Raw genomic sequence first — 22,517 nt, 5'->3', positions numbered from 1 at the left:
AAATAAATCAATCTTACATTATCCACACAATTATTATCCACACAATTAGTGCACTTTTACCAAAACATGTAATTTATGTGAATTGCAATGGATTATTCATTTACTGACTGCTTAAATGATCATGGAAAATAAATGTAGCAGTTGTACTGTATCACATGTGTAGGAAGACTCCAAAAGAGATAAACAAAAGTCAATTTACATTTCATGGACAAAAAGGACTGTTTTATTTGAAATTTCTAAGACAATTTTTGAAAACTAGTTTAGATTTTCTCCCAGGATTTAGGAAATTTACTAGCTGTCTTAAGAGCAATCGGTATACTCAGTGCTCATTGGTGGTCTTGTCTGCCCAAACACTGGAATTACTTGACATAAAATCTACTGAAGTAGTTACTGTTCATTTATTTTAGGAGTGTTTTCCTTTAGAACTGAAAAATGATTATTTTGGAACATGGGTTTAATGTCCGTCAACCCGTTAATGTGTAATATAGTAGAGCCTGTTGGTAAGGACAGGATACTTCTGAAAAGTCAACAAAGAGCTGAAGCAGCTGCAGAGTGAGACTTTAACAGACCACTGTGAATACTGATTTGAAAATGTGCAAGAATTCCTATACCTGTGTTTTTGGCCAGGCATATTGCAAGCACAGCCCACCTAAAACAAGAACTGTTTTTCACTTTGGTATTATTTTCTGCGTCATTGGCATGGAATACTTGAACAGAACAGTCACTGTGGTTTTATGTCTGCATTTGCTTTCATGTAAGAAAGCCACTGTCTTTAAATTTAGATGGTAATAATATGTTCCCAGCGACAAAGTAACATACAAAACTGTTCTGATATACAGCTTGCTTGTAGCTGAGAGCAATGCAGCTGTTCACTGAGAGTCGTCTCTTGCTTCTTTTAAATCTAGAGCATCTGTTTTTCCAAAACATTTCAGTGTTAAGTCTCCCTAATGAAAGCATTTAGGACTGCAGGAAAGAAAGACTATTTTCCTGTGTTCTGGAAAGTGTGCTTAAGACCGGGTGGGGAATAATAGGAAATTTAAATATTCTAGGAAAAAATAATAAGGGTAAAGCCCAGAGCAGGCTTTTGGTACTGTAATTTGAGTTGGAATCTTTTCAAAAACTGCTGAAGCAGTTTGCTGACATTGCTGTATGACAAAATTGCTTTGGGAGGAAAGAATCACAGGTTTGGTGTGGGAGCTGACTGAGGCCATAACACTCCACGTCTTTGGTTCTGGTGCTAACCTGAGTCTAGAGGTTTCCTCCAGCATTTCCAGTGAAATCCTTCTGCTAACCAACAGTGACTTCCAGCTTCTTCTACAGTAGAGAAAAACTTCTGCAACAAAGCCAAGTTGGTTTGCGGATTTTAATCTGGCTCTTCATTTAGAAAACTGAGACCATTTCTGAGCATTACGTGGGTTTTCACAGTTGCACACAGCATACTATTAATGATCCAGGCGCCTGTCAGTGAAGGCATGATTTTCATGGTTAAAATAGGAAATGTATTCATCTGTTTTACATAATGTAAACAGACCTGGATAGAGCCCCGAAGGACCATCCTTGTATTTCTATGCGTCTCAAAAAGAAGAAGTGAAAGAGTTTCAAGGCATAACAGAGGGTGAAAGGGAATAACTGGTTTTTCTCTTGGACTGAGCTGCTGCATTCTATGTGCTCTGAACAAGCAGCAGCCCTCAGAGGTAAGTAGCAAAACATAGAAGTGAATGGAAAACTGGATGAATGCTTGTTTTCTGCTGCTGATGTCTTATTTAATTAAACTGATCTATCATATTTACTTGGAATTTTTACTGAGGTGGGTTGACATCTGCACTAGAGCTGTGAGCATTTTGTTAGTATTTCTGAGATTATAGATTGAGGACATGCATCTATTTTTTAATATGAAGAAATTAGGATTTCTATTAAATTTTCTTGTGATACATTGTCAAGAATACATTATGTCTCTGATTGCTACGAATGTAGTAATTCCATTGGTTTTAGCTGACAAAGTGAAATTGTTCTTACATACTTTCTTCTCTGAAAAATAATCATACATTTACTAATCATGAATGTATTCCCCCAACCTAGGAAGCCACAATGCTGCTGGCAGATTATCTGCATAACTGTGCATTACATGATGGTGGGGTGCAGAGGGATGGACAGGGAATCTTACTGCAAGTGTCACAATGCTTTTTAGTTCAGATGTGTGGGATAACCAGTCACTGCCCTCCTGGCACTGATGAGAAAAAGTTTCTCTGAAAAATCCATCATCTTAAGAAGTTTTACTTCTGTGAAACATTTAAATCTGGTCGGGTTATCTAACGGCTGCCCAGCGTATCTATGATTGCATTTTGCTTGATATTTTGAAGATGCAGAATGTTTTTACATTGCCTACCACCAAGACGTTGATGTATGTTCATTTTCAATTCAATCTCAGTTGGAAATGAATATATATCACAATTGAAAATTCGGTTGAAGAAACGTATTTTGTAAAACATGAGCTTCAGTAGTGTATGAAACAACATAGTGAAGCATTCAGCAGATCTTTTTTTTATAAATTTGGATGTGCATTATGTCTGAAATAAAGTAGTGAGATTAAATTCACATACTTCAGGAAAAAGGAAAAAAAGAAAAAAGAAAAAGTCAATTCCCTTCCTTTCTCACTCTTCCTACACATTATTCATCTGGTATGTGAAAATCTGTTTGTGGCTTCCACATGAAAGCAAAGCATAAGGAAAGCCAAAGATATTTTTGTTAAATAATGACTATTCTTTGGGATTCTTTTAAAGGATAAAAACACAATGTTGCCCAGATACTGGGAAAGCATCACAGACATAGGTTCAGATAATTACATATTATATACCAGAAATCCACTGTGTTAAAGGCACATTATTAACATTTTAAAGGCAAGCATTAAAAGTCTAGGAAATGCCAGAATCAAGGTTTCCTATGCAACCATCATTTGCTTCCTTGTGCATATGAATTAAGATGCAGCCTTTAATTGCATGATCACACATTTTTCTCCAGCAATCCAAGAATGCAGAAGTCTTAATATATTCAGAAGCTTTTTTTGTAGTGCTTATCACTACTGTTCCTGCTCCAAAATAACCCTGCATAGTTTGGGGCTGGTGTGTCCACCTCACATAGCTGAGGAGTGTGCAGAGTATCAGAGAGAGGTTGAAAAGCTGGGTTTGGTCTGCCTCACTTGAGATGCATTTACTATGATTTTTTTTCAGAACATTAGATTAGGCAGCATTTTGTATGCCTAGAGGATAGAGTCTACTAAATTCTGTTGTAGATTCTTACCTACCTGAGCTTCTGTACATCAACTTTAGTTTAAAAAGGAGTACTCTATTTAAGTGACTTAGTCCTATGTGCCAGGTGCAGTCTGGCAAGAAGAGGGGAGAGAACCCATATACCCAAGGCCATATTTAACATCCCCCCAGAACTGCCACATAACATCAGATCAACATCACTGTTCATCAGCAGTATTTTTTCTCTTAAATCTTCAGTCTGGGGCAGAGTTTTATCACATGCTTTGAAGGCAAATCCAGTTGCTCTGCCTCTAGCCATCTATTCCCATTCCCACACTATAGTTCATCATCCTGCACTCAAATCCTTGTCCTTCATTTTTGCCCGCTGAATGATTTCTAAGGCAATGTTGTGAAGTGTAGCACTGAAATAACACAGGTTAAGCATAGTCTCTAAAAAAGAAATGAAATTACACACATTTAAGTATTAGTAAGATTTTCAGTGGGTCTTGGGGATAAATCTTATTTAAGTTTGCCTAGATACAATATTTCAATCTCATGTTTTGTGGCTTTGACCTCAACACTTAACGGGATGTTATAGAAATAGGGTGGTGCAAAGCAGTTTGGAGGAGGAAATCTACTAACCTGAGCAAATAAAAATGTCTTCCTTAATGAACAGAAATCATCAGAAACCTGATTAAACACATAAGGTATGAAAATCCCAAAGGCCCGTGTGGTGAACTAAGTTAGATTGCTGTTTGATTTGTAGCGGTCAGTTTGCCTTATTGCTTCAGTTTGCTTTTTCTGTTTCTTATCTCTGAAAGCAATGTCTGTGAGAGGTAACTTTGCAGTGGTATAATATCATTTTCCATCCTTTTTTGCACTCACTTTTCACTGAGGCAGCTGGAAAGAAAGTGAATAGTGCAAATGTTGTAACTGAATTAGGTGAATGACTGATCTGACACAGTCAACAGTTCCTAGTGTAAGCTGGTAAATTCGCTCATTGTTTCCAACAACTGGAAACTACAACATGCAATTTTGAAAATTATGGAACTTTCCATGACACCAGAAATCCTCCTAATATTTCAAATGCTTATGAATGCTCATCATTTGATGTATATTTTGTAACTTTTCAAGGAGATAAGCCAAGATCAGTTGTGAAACTATTGCTGAAGAGGCAGATCTTCAGTTGGTATAAACCAGTAATAGGACAACTGACTCCATAAGAGCTGTAACAATTGTAACATTTGTTATGAATCTGCCCTGGGAAAGTTATTTTTGAAAACACACCATTTTCTGTGATAGGAAAACCAGTTTTGTGGTTGCAGTACCAGAATAAGGAAAGGATCTGTTCCATATCCAGCTCTTTAAAACTCTGAAAAATCATTTTATTTCTCAATCATTTTTTTCTTTTCTTTTTTTTCCTTTTTTTTCTTTTTTTTTTCCTCCATAGTTTATATCTTTGTGTTCTCAAAAGGCTCCAAAAAAAGCTGCCTGCAACTTTTGCAACAATAATTTTTGAATTCTGAGATGAATGGTGCAAAAAAATAGTCTCTGCTTGGCATCTCTGCAGAGCTCATGACTTGAGATAAGCCTGAGCCATATACAAATAGGGGCTGTTTCGTTGATCAGTAGGGATCAGACAATATCATCTTATGACAGAGATTTAAAACAAGAATGAAGACGTTGGAGGTGAATAGCAGCACATGCAAGTTTAATATCTTAAGATAAAAGCACATCAAATATACCCAAGTGGCTTATTGCAAGAGATGCTGAGTAGAAAAAAGTATACCACACACATGGCCATTTGTATCAAATGGTCTTCATAGACGGAGTTAAGGAGGAGTTTCTCCTTTGTGGCTTAGAATCATAGAATCATAGAATCGCTCAGGTTGAAAAAGACCTTAAAGATCACTGAGTCCAACCACGACCTAACCACACCATCTAACTCTAACAGCCTTCCACTCAATCATGTCCCTGAGCACCACATCCAAACTGTTTTTAAACACATCCAGAGATGGTGACTCAACCACCTCCCTGGGGAGCCTATTCCACTGCTTAACAACCCTTTCTGTAAAGAAGTTTTTCCTGATATCCAGACTAAACTTATCCTGGTGCAACTTGAGGCCATTTCCCCTTGTCCTGTCACCAGTGAGAAGAGACCAGCCCTGCTCTCTCTGTAAGCACCTTTCAGATATTGGAAGAGAGCAATAAGGTCTCCCCCACCCCTCTCCCAAGCTTGTTCTTGTTTACAGAGTTTGTTAATATTTGCATAACCATCTCAGGAAAAAAATACATCAAGTGAATAAAACAAACTTAAATGTTGCCGTGGAAATGTCAGTTTTGAGTGAAAAGAAGCTCTTGAACATGCGAGGAGCTGATATTTTAAGGAAATGTATACTGCAGATGAGTATCAATAACAGAAGATTTCAGCTCTCCTCATGTAGCCCCAGTCAGTGCCTTTTCAGGACAAGGCATCGGGGTAGGATATTTTCAACAAAGTAAATGGCTGGTTCCCCAAACAGCTCATCTTGGAACCAGCAAGAGAAGACACCAGTCTGAATTTTTGTCTTGAGTGCTGCTCAGGATTCATTTCAAAAGAAATGGGGCAAAAAAAGTAAATTGTTTCTAATCTGTGGGTAATTATCTGAAAAAAAACACCACAACCCCACATGAACATGCAAATACTATAAAACTTAGGGAATTCTGAGGTGATAGCACTGGATGGGTTGGAAGAATAAAGCTTTTACTGATAAGGATGTGGTAAAAAATTATGAGCCACCCTTTAGTAACATTTTCCCTGATAGATTCACCATGTTACTTCAGCCTTAGAAATATTGTTGTTCTTTTTTCTTGTAAGTGCTTAGGAAATGTATTGCCACATGTCATTTCCAAATAAATAGTGTGTCTTTGAAGTGACAGTAAGAGACAATTAAGGAACAGGTAAGGGGAGTGTAAAGGAAGAAGGAAGAGTCACAGGGTGGCCCAATCTGGGCAGGGCAATATGAGTTATCGCTTGGGATATACCAGAATATGCTGGTATGATGATGAACTTTGTCAGAGCCTTGGCTTAATAAAAGCCAAAGGAACAACATGAAGCACTGTATGCTGATATTTTAACAGTGTTCAATAAAGAAAAAAGTTAATTCTTTAGTAATGCAACAACTATAAAGGTTAGCTGACTGAAAGCCCAAGGGCAGGCTCTGCACTTCATCTGAAAGCAACACAGCAACCCACTGTAACTGAGAAAGGAGATCTGGGCGCCTCCTGCCCCAGCAGCTCCTGGGAGCACCTCTTTGCTCTCTCTTGCATTCTCCTGCTCCGTGTTACTCAGCTCACAGGACCTGAGCAGAGGAATTCCTTGTGATGCTCTTCTGTCAAAGCTGTTTGTAATGTACCCACTCTTATATTTCAAATTTACAGAGAAGCGTTGCCAACAGATGCCTCAGTCCAGCATATACTTACAGCTGTGAAACTCGCCCATAGGCACAATTATGACAATTTTACATGCAAGCCAGATAATGGAAAAAAAAATCTAATTAAACATGAACTTGCTATTATGCAGTAAGTAGAACTATATGAGTTCATAAATAGATCTCTCCTGTTGGATGACACAGGATAACTGATGTAAAATTTTTGCAAACCTCTGCAATATTAGGCATCATCAGGCAAGTATACAAAGAGAAGATGACAAGAGGAAGAGACTGAGTACAGATAGTTTTCACAAAGATACAAGAGCAGCCTGTGTACCAGAAAGCTGAACTTAACCTGCACATACTGAACAACTGAAAATGTGACCTATCATCATTTACATACATTATGTCACAACTATGCTGCTTTCAAAGACATTTCAATTTTAACAGATTATCTGATGTTTAAAAATACAAGTGTGAAGAGAGTTGCTAATATTTTTAGACTAGAAAGCTTCATTTTGGTCATCTCTGCTGCTAGCTACCTCTAAAAATACTTAATAGCAGCTTCAGTCCTCATGACTTCTGTGAAGTGGTTTTTTAATTTATTATGGTGATGAGGATCTTTTCAATACCCTTGTCCCCTCTTGTTGCCATTACAGAGAAGAAAGCAGTAATTTTTAAAGAAAGCTTTTTCTTTCTTCCTTTTTTTTTTTTTTTTTTTTCCCTTTTTTTATATTTAGAACATTCAAAATTAAAAAGATACTGGAAAATGCAGCTCACAGAACTCTGGAGACCTAGTTAAAAATACCTGTTAATGGAATTAATTTTTCATGCTCCACATACACAAAGGAATACATTTCAGGGAAGAAATAGGCCTGCAATATAAAATCAGTCAATTTCAAAAATAATCTAATGAAATGGTAGAAACTTGACCTGATGAAAGTACCAATTTGTTGAAATATCCCATGACATCTTAGCTGTACAACAAATACTCAACTCCAGCTCTTGCTCTGCGATAGAAGGGCAAAATGCTGCATGTATGTAATGCAGTAGCTACTTGAAATATTTAATACAGCCAGCCCCCTCTTCACCTTCTGGTTAATCTCATTACTTATTACATTGACATCAAGTATTGCCCTAAACCAAATGTAAAATTTGAACATAAACCATGGGTCACTGTCATCCCACCTTCCCTTGGGACCGCCTGTGCCAGCTTTCTCTAGATTTTGTGCTCCCTCTTTACTCCTCCATTCTTCCTTGTTCTTTAATTCTTTCTTCAGAAAGTTCACCTCCCTCACTAGAAAATATTAAGATGTTCTTAGAAGTCATGTAACTTAAATTAAACCATGGATTCTTGAGCCTTTATGACTCACTTTACCAAGCTCTTCTGAATATAACCATGTGGGCCAGAAAATTAATTAATTTCCATTGTCTATTTCAAAAATCTATTAATATGAATGTCTTCAAGAAGAAATAAGCTCTGTCACTTGCAGAAAATGACTTCATCATACTATAATGTTAGTTTTGCAGCATTAATTTTTTCTCTAAAAGTAGGTCTCAGTGTATTTCAAGATGATAAAGTTGTGATCAAGCACCATACTACCTTATTAGTACTTATCTCAGAGCTTTAGAACATGAAGAAAAACATACTCAACTAACAGAAGCGTTAAGAACTTTAAGAATACAAGTGATGTTCATTTTCAAAGAGCAACCCTTGAAAATTCAGTCCATGGGCACTTTAGAAGGTCAAAATCTGGAATTTCTTTCTCTTGTCCTTCTCCAACTGGGAAAAAAAAAAAAAGAAAAAAAGGCTGGGGAGGGGATGGAATGTAATTTTCAAGTCACTATTAGAATTCATACACCTGGCAATGGTAGTACAGACCCTTTCTCTCCCTTTGTCAGCAAGCCATAAGTCTTTTATTTTAAGTGCCAAAGAAATAGGACTGGGTCTATTCGTGTGACATGGTGCCCTTCATCGATTGCAAATGCAATGTTACACCTGCTCTGCCATTGGAAGTCAGCAATAAACAGCTGCAGAAAGTGAAGAAAAACAGCAGGATCTCATATGCCTTTATATACCAGAGATAACAGCAACTTTTTTCAATTTTTGTCATTCCTTTCAGGGTAAAATGGAAGATAGGTGATAATTGCTTTTTAATACAGCATTTAACAATCATCTGGAAGGAGATGAATGCTATATTCCAGAGAGATTAGCAGTGTGAAAACAAATAATGAATAAAATGAGACAGAAAATACAGCAGCCTGCAAATCCAGAGAATCTTAGAGCTGTGTGGATAACTGATATTTTACTATGCTGGCAGTTCTGAGAAGGCATTTCAGAAATTGCTCTTTATTCTGTAGAATTCATAGTAGAAGGCAACAAATCCCTGAAAAAAAAATTAGATTTTAGGAATCATCTGGAATTGAGGGACTAGTATATGAATTATCCACAGTGCAGCTGTACTTGGGGCTGTGTAGTTGTGGCTTTTCTCTCAGCTGAGAAAGAAGGACTGTTCCCCCTCTGCTGATAGAGCCTTTCTAAGAAAATCCCAGGAAATTTGCATTCCTTATCAGTACACAAATGAGCATTGCTGTAGCTTCAAAAATAGCATTTGGATGACGCCTGTGAAGTTCTTCGAATGAAATATTGAACAGGGTTCTAAATATGAATTCTGGTTATTCAAAGTAAACAGTGTGGAAAGAAAATTATTATTATTGTAGAGGAGAGAGGAACTGTTTACTTTTTGTGTTTCTGCTCATTAAAAGTGGGATTAAATGGAAGGAGGTAAGATGAAATGGATCATGTGTCATGTCTTTTTACTGCAGCCAGGCAGCATCATATTTGACTTCACCATAAATTCTCCTGTAGCTGCACGTGCTAATAGGTATTGATTTTGTTAAATATCATACTAGAAAGTATTCCTTCACTGTATGTTTGTATGAAGTAATTAGTAGTGCCATTCCATCTGTGCCTTAACCCTCATTAGCCTCTGCTCTTATTTTCTACAAAGATTAATCTATTTTGAGAGAAATCATGACAAGAAATTATGCTTGTATGGGTCTCATTCTGCAAATTGCAAGAACTGTGAAGTTGTCCTTCTGTTTGCATTGAATCTAAGGCCACAATGTCAGAGAGATGATTGAGTCTGTTAAAAGATGTACATTGGCAGTCCTTGGTTTTGCTTGTGTAACTGAGTGGTTACACGTATATAGTCAAAACTGGCCAAGAATACAGCCATCATATGATTCATACATACTGCTGTGGCAACTATATATCAAGTCAGGTCTGAATATGCACATACTTCACATACAGCTGCACACCGCAATCATTAAAAATATTTTTCTGTGGCAGGGCAGTCATTCTGCATGCACTTGCAGGTCTGTTTGTAAGATCCATTACCCATTTGTGAACCATCAGCTTGCACTCACTCCAGACAGTGTTGGTCTGGCAGCTTCTAAATTTTTTTTGTGTTTATCACAACATGAAACACATCAGTAGGCAGCTCAGGAACTTCCTGGGCCTGTGGCTGCAGTTAGAATTCCCTCAGCTGAGCATTGAGCTGAACAAGCTCAATGCAGTGCTGGGCCAATACTCAGAAAAGGTTCCCTTTCAAACACTGGCTTGACCTGAGTCAGGTCATACTGTATGCTGTGTTTTGGTTTTTCTCCTTGTGGAGCACTTGGAACTTACAAAATATATTATGTAAGATGGCACTGTTAAAGTTACACAACAAGTAGTAAACATGATACTAACGTGACATTAAGCTATGGCATAGGGTGATGGTTTTTGTTTCTTTGTTTGTTTTGTTGTTGGTGGTTTTTTTTTTGTGAGTGTGTGTGTGTGTGTCATTTAATCACCAGAAAGTATCCAGGTTAATTTGTAGAGCAAAATGCTGAGGACCACTTTCCTGAGCTTTGTATGCTTCAAGTGGCTTTGTGTTTGCCACAGTAAACGTTATTTACCAGAAGTTATATTCTGAAGTGCAGAGTGGGTGAAAAAGGTTGTTTTTTTTCTTTTAAGTAGTCAAAACATAAGTTAAACTTGCCTTTAGACAAGCACCCTGGAACATTTTCACAAATAAGAAGAGTCTGCAATTTGAAACAGGAACATTTGGTTTCTTTCAGCTGGCTTGGCCAGTGCTGGCTTGAGAAATGCTCAAATGTTAAAGCTTTTCACTTGTAATGCTGACTAAATGCTATGAAGTACTGCTCTTCTCCCCTTGCCCTTCTGCGAACTGCAGGATTAAAAGAAAAGAGAAAGAAAGAAAGAAAGAAAAAAAAAGAAAACAAAAATAACAGGGAAAAAAAAACCAAAGTGAGAAAATACCAGAAGTGAGAAGAACTGAAGAACCCCTTAATGGGAATTGCAGTTCAACTCTGTTTACAATTGTTTTACTGTGCATTCAGGCACTCTAGCATTATAAATATGAATATTCAGGAAAGCATTGCAGTAGATGCCAAAATTTAAGTTTTAATTTGTGCTTTATCTTTGTGTTACTTGAAACTCATCACACGTGCAGCTAGGATGAGTTTGGTGTAGTATTGATAATGGGTTAGAACAGCATGCCCTGGTAAAAGGCTATGTTGAATTTAGGTCTATGATAATAAGCATGCTATCTTAAAAATCAAGCTCCAAACACTCTCTCACTCTGACCTAGATGAAAGGTAGTTATTTTATAACCAAATCCATGTTCCAAGCAGGTTCCCTGATTTTTACAGAATTTTTAGTTATAACAGTGTTTGTGTAATATAATGTGTAACACTGCATTTATACACACACACTGTATAGATAACTACATTGATACAGATACAACACAGAATATCTACCACATTTGGAGAGGTCTGAGCACATATGCATTCATAGCCCATAAGCAAAGAGCCCAAGGCCAAAACCAAGAAAAGCAAACATGAGGGAAAGCTCTGATAACTGAGCTGTTCTGCATCTCCCTGTAGCCTGGTTGGATGCTGCTGCACTGCATAGGCTCACGCCCTGTGGAAACATCTCCTTGCTGCTCAGGCAGCATGTGGTTGCTGCTGAAGGTTGAGTTGATGGTCTGTAGAGACCACAGCCATCATGTGATGTCTAATTTTGCTTCTCACCACCCAGACCTCTGTGCCAGGGTGGCAGGCAGAGACGTTCCATTAGTTTCATGTCACCTCTTGGCACAGGCAGGATCTCTCATTGCATGTAATGTTAGCTCCAGATCTGAGCATGACTGTTTTGACCAGTATTACAGGTTTCATGCAGATCAAGCATGGGCAAATGATCATACTTCTGTCAAATCAGGCAGAGCTGTGATACAGTGTGGTGCCAGCCCTGTGCTTTCATGCCAGCTTGCTGCCAACTGTGGGAAGACAGACTATTCTTGAAATGGCATAAAATGTGAGTGGCACTGACAAATGCTACCCAACCCAGCAAAAAGCTGGATTGAACAAAATTGACTGATCAGTATTTTTTGAACACATTGGAGATAATGGAAGGAAATTCATAGAATCATAGAATCACCAAGGTTGGAAAAGACCTAAAAGATCATCCAGTCCAACCGTTCGCCTATTCCCAGTAGCTCCCACTAAACCATGTCCCTCAACACAACATCCAGCCTTTCCTTGAACACCTCCAGGGTCGGTGACTCCACCACCTCCCTGGGCACAATTCTACTACATCTGCACATTTTATTAATGGGACCATGATAGTTTTGATCTGATCCTAAATGCCATGAAGCTCTGTTTATTGGATATCAGCTCAAGACTTTACAAACCAGAGCTTACTGGTTTGTGCCTATCTTCTAAGAGACTGTCTACGTTCTGGAAGATAAGCTCTTAGGGAACTTAAGCTGTTGCGTACAGTTCAGCACTATGGAAATCCATAGCTCCTTCCTTCCATCCAGTACACCACTATTTGGCAGAGCTTCTTAGCTCTCCATTTTAGAGCTCATAGCTGAACCAATGTTGTAGTGATATATAAGCACCCTGGCTTGTCAGGATTACTCAGAGGTGTTGGTGTCCAGTACAATCCCTCACTGTACATTTTACATATATCTTGTTTCCATTTCCTTATTAAAAAAAAAAAAAAATGAAATAATAAGAAATTTTATTTTCAGCTTAAGCATTCTGTTCTGGTTTTGGTGTTTTGCTGTGAATCACATGTTCTGGTAACAAACCCATGTGTTTTTGCAAATACGATCTCTCTGAGTGATCGCACCAGGAATGTATGAGGCATGGAGCTCTCATAACTCAGACTAAATATTCAGAACGGCACCTGGCTGGGATGTCAGCATGGGAACAAAATCACTGAGCAGCAAAACATATCAAAGGAGCAGAATCTAAAGACTCGGGTGCCTGGAAGCAGGATATGAGCTATTGGATATGAAATGTCCTCTTTAAACTCCTGGGGAAGTATTCTGTTTGCTGATCTACTGTGACAGGAATTCTTAGACCCATGCCCACATAAAATGTCCTCACAGCTCTTACTGATATCATACATCTGCAGAGAAATCATAAGAACGGATCAACACCTGCTCTGCTAATCGTGGGCCATTGAGACCCAGGTCAGGCTCACTGGACTGTGAGGAAGTTTATGCTGCTTCTTTAGCAGCCATGCCTGTTTCTTTGCATCAACAAAGATCTGTGTTTTCCAGTGCTGCCAATCCAGTAACCACCAGTTGGCTTCCCTCAGCACTGAGGGATAAGCTGAACAGGCTTCTAGCAAGTTTGTGTCCTCTGTGAGCAACTGCATGTGGAAAGGATGTCTTGGTGATCATCCTGCCTTATTTCCAAACAAATGTATTTATTGTACAGCCATATATGTGAACTCTACATCTGAAGGCTACACCGATAGTCAGATGTCAGAACCATAATTTGTTGTTCTTTCAAGCTTTTCCCCAGTAGCTTTAAATAGAAGAATACATTTTCCACAGTGAAAGGCTTTTCTATTAATAGCACTTGGAGATCATTTCAGCGCTTGAAAGGAAGAATTAAATGAGGTGGTTTTTTTAACACTTTTTAAGATAATGTAAGTTTGTTCATTGTGCAGGCAGGACTGCGCACCTTCAGTTTTAATTACTTGGGGAAAAAAAAATCTCTCTGTCTTCTCTGAGTTCAAAAAACAAAAATAGTGAATGAGACTATGTGACATGCTTAAAATAAGCATCTTCAAACAGTCTGTTCCTTTGTGTCAGTTCTTTCTCATGCTTTGATAATCTCATCTCAGTTGTTGAAACAGACTTACACAGACTGCATAGGAGACTTGCAGATGATTGAAAGGACTTCTGCTTATCCAGTGCTGTGAATTGCTAATAATAGGTGATGTTCTGAAGGGCAGCCTCAACACATTTCCTCACTGTAAGGCATAAAGGAGAAAATCTGATCAGTTACATGCCCGTGTTCTCCATGCTACGATACCTCCTCATTCATTTAATAAAATGAGAGGAAAACAGCCTTAGGCTTCCCTTGCCTTTTCCAAATAAACTTTGTTATCCTCTTATGTAAAACACTAAGAGGATATTCTGAGGGGCAAAGAGCTTTATACACAGCTTCACTTAAAAGCAAAAACATAAAACATGTTTTGTTCTGCAGTCACAGAAGTTTCAGTTATTTATTGTAATGAATGGGCAATGTCAAAGGAACATATGGTATTTTTAGCTCTGCTTCATCACCCAATGTGGTAAACCAATCTGAATAGTTGTAACGTCTAAAAGCTTTCTCTGAGAAGAAAGGTTCTTCCTGCACAGCCTTGATTAAAGTCAGACTGTTATTGTCCACAGGATCAGCAAACTGTACCAGGCAGGAAGAGAAATCTGCATGCAAGATAAGTAGTCAGATCTATACAAACAGGGAAAAGATAGCAAAAAACCCAGAGCTGTGTGTAAAGGTAGAATTGACACCAAGAAGAGGAAGGGTAGTCCAGGGAGAAAGGGAATAGTCTGTGACAGGAAGATGTAATTTCAGTGTGACGAGCTGTGACTGACCTTATGTTCAGGCAGCTAGGACTGAAGTTCTGTATTAGAGAAAGATAAATTCAAGCTAACATAACTGGAACAGGAAGGCATAACAATACACGTCTATAAATGCAGCAGTACTGACAGTAACATTTGATACCAATTTCCTTTGTAAGTGTATTTCACCACTTTTTTTTTTTACTACTCTTTTTTCTGTATGAATGTCTTTGAACTGCCAATGTAATTTGGCTTCTGCTTGTGTAAGATGACCTTTCATTCTTTATTACAGGACAGAATCCTTGACATGGCTTGACATGGCCTGCTCAATCTAGTCATAAGCCAAACTAGGAGGGATCTGGCTTATTCTACATGAAGTTAAGGAATTTCAGAGTGTAGGATGGATTTCTGCCCTGAACCTTCCCTGCTGTTTCTAAATGCAATGCTATAGATAGCTCCAAGCAGATTTAGTTTGGATATAAATTACACTGTATAGGACAGAGTGAGCAATAATGCATGTTAGCCTGGAATAGCATGGATCAGCCTAGCAAAGCACTGAACTCCCTTCTAGTTCTCATAGCCTGTGGGTTTGAGTTTCTTGGAACATTACAGGATCAAATCCAAATTGTGCCTAGATGAGTGAAATTCAATACCATCATTACACAAAACAATCTACAGAGTCAACAGCAGTCTCAAGCTTCTGCAAATACCAAAGAAGCAAAGGAACACATTTCTAGGCAGTGATACGGAAATGTTTAGATATCTTACTTTTCATTACACTCATAAGTAATCAGTTTTTGGAGCTAAGATATTAGCACTTCCTCTATCAGCTCCCATGTAGGTATCAGGCACAAAGAAGCTTCCAAGAGATTTTTGTAGCTTTTTAGTGGTATACCCTAAAGCACTCACAAAGGTTCCTCAGGAGGAAGCAGATTTAATATTCTGGGGGCTGTCTCTGTTTCCAGCTCTCCATGACTCATGCAGGCAGCTGAGAACACAGTTGAAATATGGAAGCTGAAAAGAAACTGAGAAGAGGGAGTACTTATTTCACTTCTCTTCCTCTTGGAAGAACTGGAAAATACATAAATGTAGGTCAGACAGGGTAAAAATATTGCATGTTGTTTTTCCTTCCATGATACTTAGGCTTTGTGATACTTATAAAAGCAGACCCTGGATATAGTTGAAGTGAACAAAACTCTTAATTACCTGTTAAATAAAAAAGTCATGCAGAAATAAAAATTCAGTCCATCTTCTATGGTGGTTTTAAATTGAAGTTTTCTCAGAGATCTTTCACATACAAAAAACCAAACCAAACCAACAAAACCAAAAAAAAGCCAACAACAATACAAAACAACAAGGGAAGGAAACAAGAGGAAATAGTCCAAGTATTCTTGCTGATGAAAGGCAAACGTCAGAAGAATATTCATCACACGATTCCTTCTCTGAAACATGACCCCAAGGAAAATCAAGAGCTGTTAGGAGGCCAAAGAACTGCCTGGGACTGCTGATCTTAAACAACAAAAAACAAAAAAAGTGAATTTAAAACCTGCTACCATAAAAATGGTCAGAACCTGTCTGTGCACAGAAGAGTGACAGAGCTTCCTGTCACTCTTAGTCTTGAAAATGGTATTTTTTTTTCTTTTGCAAAGCCAACTAGCAAAATAGAGTTGTAATTGTGTGCTCGTTGGCCCAAAACATTCAGAACAGGATTTTGTAAATTCCATATCTATGTGAAACATGGTAGAGAGGGTTTGACTTACCAAAGTAGATTTAAGATAATCCACATCCACCGTGCCAGTCCTTACCACTAAGTTGCCTTGACCACACCACAGCCAAATTTATTTATAGGAAAATATCGTGCAACTCAGAGTTACTATAATCTCTCATGTTTCATCTGCAGGCTGATTTAGGGTGAGCAGGATGATGTGGCCCTTAGCCACACAGTGACACTTACTCCCCTTAGGAATAGATTGCAGACTTAGTCAGATAGTGATAATTACTGCAGTAAATATGATAAGCAATTATTTCCCTTGGCCTTTGAGCGCACACACACACACAAATTTTAGTAAGCATATTGCTCTGCTACTATTTTAAAGATTGTTGTCCTGTGTCCATCTATTGCAATTTTTGGAGCGTGGATGTCCCAGGAACTCAGTACTTTCCAAAGATACTAAGATATCTTTGTTCAGCATGTTGCAGTTTCATCATCCCAGTGCTTTCATTTCCTTATCTGAACCACAGGATAATGCAACAGGAAGGAACAGGCGGTGTTAAACGTAACACAAGATTTAGCACATGAGAGATTCAGTGACCCACTGCTGGGTGGCACTTTGTATTGCCCGACCCTCTGCTCCTGTGTATATTTGTGTGTCTTTTTGATGACACCATGAATGAAAGGTTTGTGGTGCCTCATTTTTTTTGGTTTACTTTGTATTATTTGCCTCTTTGGAAAATACTGGTAGGTAACAGAACAACTGGATCTTAAAAACAATGGGTCCCCTCAAAGAATTTCCCACACCTCTGTCTCATGTTTACAGCATGTTATGTGCAGGAGACCAAGCTGTTTCAGGAATGTATTTAGCCATTCATTCAGGTGATACGACCTCCTAAGAAGGATTTCATCACAATGTACACATCAAACAAATGTAGAAACTGTTGGCAGTTTTGTAACAGTTTTACAAGGAGCCAAATTGGATGCATAACCTTTAAACAAAAGTTGAACTCCATTTTATATCTGTTTTCTATCTTACTTTCCTCTGTAGCTGCTCTGTGTTATGTCACGCTTTAGTTGCCTAAGTATTTCTGCTTCCAAATCTCTAGGAATGGTCTCCCACAGACAGAAGGCACTCTGGGGCAGGAATCCCAGAAAAAAAGCAACACATTGCTGCATTTTAGCAAGTACAGTGCTATTATACCAATGACTTGCCTGAGTGTTACATCTCCCTCTAGACATAACTTCTATCAGGGATAAGCAGCAGTGAAGTGAATTGGAAGGGGCCCCTTGAGAGAGAGCAAAGGGTGTGTTTCAGCCTACAGTCTCAGAAGCTATTAAAAACATCATTTCAACAAGCTTATAGGCAGGCTACAGCTAGTTAAACATATGCAAATGATGTGACGCTGATGCTGCAGCCCAGACAAAATCTTTACTATGATGAGTCCAGGGCAAAACCTAATTCTAGTAATTTCTGTACTTCTGGGGCTTAATCTCTTGCTGCACTGCAGAAGAGCACCTCCCAGAGGCTTGGGGAAACCATGCAGCCCTGGGAATTTCTAGCATCTGTGGTACAAAACCCTTTGTAGACGTGGGAGGGAGGAGACAAGGTTCAGTGCACTTGGCCTTCTGTAGAGATAGAGCTATATGACTTCATATGAATGGGTTTTTCTCTGGAGATATTGGTCTGATGTGGTGAACTGTGAACTGGGTGGTGCAAAGTGTGCAAATGTCAAGTTTCTCCTCTCAAAAGAAGGTACTGTATAGGATCAGGTAGCTGAGTTAACTAATTATACAGCAATCCTTCATTAGTGTCATTTTCTTACCGTTATTCAGTTCTTTCTTATCCAGGTAAAGCAAGTTGTGGGTTCCTTTATGCAAAAAACTGAAAAACTTATTTTGTTAATGAACTGCTAATATCACAGTGTGCATTGTAAATAATGAGAAGTGCTACTGGGATTTGACACAATGATCCAAAAGCATGAAAAAGTCCTGATTAATTTCTTTACACCTTGGTTCATACAGCAGTCACGCTGTTAGGTGATACGTCAACTTCCTGAAAAAATGTCTTAGGGAAGAAATAAAAAATGTCAAGCATATAAAGTCTATTTTTATCTAAGAGATTTAGCTGGAGTTGCCACTTCCCTGTTCTCTTTCCTTTCATAAGCATAATCTCTTTTCCCATTCCTCTCAGCATGGTTCTGAAATTTCATTTGATTTTGAAATCACTGAAGGGAGGTGCAGCAAGATAGAATGGAAATAAACTTCCTTGGCAAGCACAGTACTCTCTTACTGCCCACAAATTATATTTTGTTTCTTTAATTTTTCTTCTTCAATTAAAGAAAGATGTTAAATCATAATTTAACGTACTGAAGAACAGTGGAAATCACAGAACAAGGATGCATGGCAAACATTTCAGTTTCAAGTGAAAATGGAACTCAGGCTCTGGAGACAGGATGGAATAGAAAGGAAAGCACAATAATTTGCATTTTAGTGGGGGGAAGTGTAAAAACCTGATCAGAATTCAACAGCAGCTGGCTAAAAGAAAGATGATATAGCCCAACAGAATCCTGTGCTCGTTGGAATGCTCAGATCTGTTTGGGGTTTGGCACCTGTAAAAGACTCCATTCCCCTTTTGTCCTTCTGCCATTTTTCTTTGCATTTTCACTCTGACATTTTGTATCTCCATTGGTCTGAAGTCTGCACCAATTCAATATGTCTGATTTCCCCAAAGGTAACTCAATGACTGATAGTTATCACGTGGCTGAACCTGGCCCAGTATCCATCTGTATCTTTACAGTAGATACAAAAACCAAACATCTGTCTGGGCTGATGCTTGAACTTGCACCTCAGTCCTGTAATTTTCCCTACCATCTTTAATATTTTTCTGGTGTAACAGATACGATGCATCAGAGAAGCAATCTATTTCATGTCAGCAGTTGTGTATTCCAAATTAGTTTATGATTGCATTTAATAATGTACTATAGGTACCTTGTCTTTCCTAAATAACTAAACTGTCAGGAACAGGGCTTTTCATTTCACAAAATATTTAGTGTAAATTTTTCCAAAATAACCAAAACATTCACAGATCCAAATACAAGTGAAATCCTGCAAGAATTAAATACGCTTCTGGTTTATAAAAAAGCTTCTTTTTTTCCTCATTACTAATTTTCATTCCTAGTAGTCATTACAAATTGGAAAATCAAAACACTGTATGTTCAAAAAACTGAAATAGAAACTTTCAAACTGGAACATTCCACTGCAGTTTTCTTTCAAAGAGAGTTAAGAAAGAAAGCATGTCTGCAGAAACACGGGTGACAGAAAACATTTTCAGAACAAGGAAGAGCTCCATCACAGGAAACACGTAAGCACTGCAATAAAAAAGCTCTTCAGTAAGAGTTCTGCTTCTCTGGAACATAACAAGTGTCCAAAGGCTCCAGACAAACAATTTACCCCTGTCTTGTAGTCCCAGTCATCATGCTCAGTTCTGTCTGCATTTAGGTTGCTGAACTAAGGAAAAGGGGGTCTTCCTGCTGCTTGTTCTCCCAAAGCTCGGCATTTTACTTTAAAACCAAGACAAACTTTCTGCCTTCTCGCAGGCTTCTCTCAGTAGATATAAAGTAGCTTCTGTATAGAGTGTCCTTCATAGAGAATTGCTGTTTCTTGGCTAAGATCTCTGGTGTCTGGGTTGCACAATTCAGGACTGACCAGAAGTAGACACGAGTCCTTTAAAAGCTTGACTTTCCCTGTGGCATTCTCCTTTGCATCGTTTCTAGAAGCAGACAGTAATTCTAGGCAGCACTGAAGTTAACAGTGGTAAAGAAACATCTATCCCCAAAGCTAAGAGGTAATTTTTATTCCACTCACTGTCCCTGCCCTCTGGAGAGGACCAAAGGGAACCTCTTTTTCCTTTTTTTAACTCTCTATCTGGGTTGCAAAGATGGATGCAGTAACAACAAAGGGACAAACATGGAGAGCTGCATTACAAACCAATTCATCAGAAAACATAGCACGCCTGCTTTACAAATTTGCCTGCAGCTCTTGTCTGCTGTGTTATTTTTAAACTGCCTGCAGGTTGCAGATTTTTGAGAAGCCCTTCTCCTAAAAGTATACATAGAGGATTTAGAAAAGCACAACTTGCTGCAAACTGAAGTTACCAAATTCCCAGCATATTAAAATTTATCATCCTTCACTTTCCCATAAACTTCTTGGTGCAGTTTGTGCATTCACAAGAAGATTTCCCAAGAGTCTCACAGCACTTCTCCATGGCAAGGTCAGTACCTTCAGAATACCTCAGCTCTGCATTCCTGGTGTGCCCAACTGCCACGCATCAGCCTGCAGTTGCTGTAATCAGGCATAATTCTACTGTATCTTTGGATTATCATAGAAAAAAAAAACCCACAAAAACAACAATAAGTTGGACTCAACATCAGTAGGAGCACACAGCACAGCCACATTCATCTCCATCCCTTTGATACACACAAAGCAGATGAAAAGTGTATGATACATGAGGAGCTTTGGATGTGGATCTCTGGCACAGAAACCTTTGCCCTCAACAGGATACAGCAGGGACTTCAACCAATTTCAATAGAAAAAGCCAACAAGTTCCAGTCAGAGCAAACTGCTGCAGCCAGCTGGTCTGTCACAGCAGAAACAGCCAAGCAGAGCCTAGCCTCCCTGTGCTGGGTAGAGTTGGGCTGATGTGGACTGAGTGTGGGTTAAACTCATGCTCACTCAGCCTTGTACAACAAGTGCCCCTCATCCTACATTGCACATCAAGTTAAGCTGTTGCTCATTTACACTGCTGATTCAGAGAGCCCTGATTTGATTCTTGGCTGTTTATATTTCTCAGACATCCTCCATGTAATTGCATGGCCTGGCCCCAGGCTATCAGGCTCTGGAAGGAATAACCACATTATTCCACAGAACATAGCATAATTAAAATACTGACTGCAGTTTAAAAAATGTGCTGAATACTTCACAGAGTGGTTGGAGGGTTGGCAAGTCTTGGCAGCTTGTTGGCTGTGGGAGCTGGCTGATATTTAGATGCGCCTGCACCTTCAGCATTCATTGCTGTACGTGGGAACTGCTTTTTGTGCTGTCAACTTCTTGTTTCACAAGAAGCCAACCTACATGCACAAAGAAATGAACTAACTGGAAATGAGAAACTCCAAGGACTTTCTTGTGATTCTTAGTGCTAGTGAGACCACTTCCTTGTTATTTATGACTTCAGGACATCTGACTTGCTATGCCTTCATCTATTTTTCCAAATGTACACTGAAGGAACTGCATATGGTGCAAATGTACAAGGTGATGAAACCATTTGCTTAAGAACTGTTCTCATTGTATGAGAAAGCTTTAATAAGCTAAGAAAAACAAAACAACAACAACAAAACACGAAAATCTCCACTGGAATGTTTGGTTTTTATCTGTATTTCATTTATAACAAGTCTAAAGCATAAATAGTCACATTTCCAGTCCCAGAAGGGCAGGAGGGGATGGAAAAAAAACATTTACAGGGCTGATGAAAACGACGGGAGCACTGAGGTGGCAGAGCATTTAGGGAATGCTTAGTGCCTTTGCAATATCTCCCCATTCTCTTTCTTAGGGAAATATCTGGGATAATAAACACTGCTATAGACGTACGGCTTTGGGTTTGAATGATTTCCTGGTTCTGATTAAATCCCCTGCTATCTGGCAAAAATGATGAAGTGATCTCATGCTGCCAGTGTTCAATAAAACACGTGGATAATGCCTAAATCACTTTGCAGGCATCTACATCTGAATGAAATGCAGTAGAAGCAGCAACTTGCCAAAGTACTGCTTTACATGAGCTTTTCATTTAATCTTCACTCACATGCTCGAGAAATTCATGTGATGACAGGAGATGTTCATGAAGCACTGCAGCCTCACAAGCACAGACAGGGATGGCTGAGCTCAGGCTGTCCTGCTCCACTGCAGAAGACAAGGATCAGGTTTAGTCTGATCTACAGCTCTTCTGAGATGAGCTAATTTTGTGAACAGTTCCATTCCCACTCAAGGGATGTCACAAGCAATGGCCAAATGTTTTTTTTCTGAGGCTTCTATTACAGCCTTAAAGTAATCATAATAGCAAATTAATAGCAGATCTACTCTGTCATTTTCCATTCTCACTGCCATCTCTGTAATGAAGAGCAACTCTATTTCTTCAAAGCTTTTTCCGTGACACTTCTCAATT

General features: G+C 38.7%; 1 protein-coding gene across 1 annotated transcript in view; it reads left to right on the top strand.

Moving 5' to 3' along the window:
- The first annotated feature begins 1,680 nt into the window (after window positions 1–1,680).
- The window catches only part of PHACTR3 (phosphatase and actin regulator 3), a 67,554-nt gene continuing 46,717 nt past the window's right edge, over window positions 1,681–22,517 (top strand). Inside the window, exon 1 of the mRNA XM_042884744.1 lies at window positions 1,681–1,694. The gene's annotated coding sequence lies outside the window, so the exon portion shown is untranslated. The remainder of the gene's footprint in view (window positions 1,695–22,517) is intronic.

This window comes from Lagopus leucura, unplaced genomic scaffold, assembly GCF_019238085.1.
Source record: "Lagopus leucura isolate 7727_CA_CO unplaced genomic scaffold, USGS_WTPT01 Super-Scaffold_100045, whole genome shotgun sequence".
In the NCBI taxonomy this organism is placed as follows: Eukaryota; Metazoa; Chordata; class Aves; order Galliformes; family Phasianidae; genus Lagopus; species Lagopus leucura.
The sequence above is the reverse complement of the archived record's forward strand: the minus strand, read 5'-3'. Positions and strand labels throughout refer to the sequence as shown.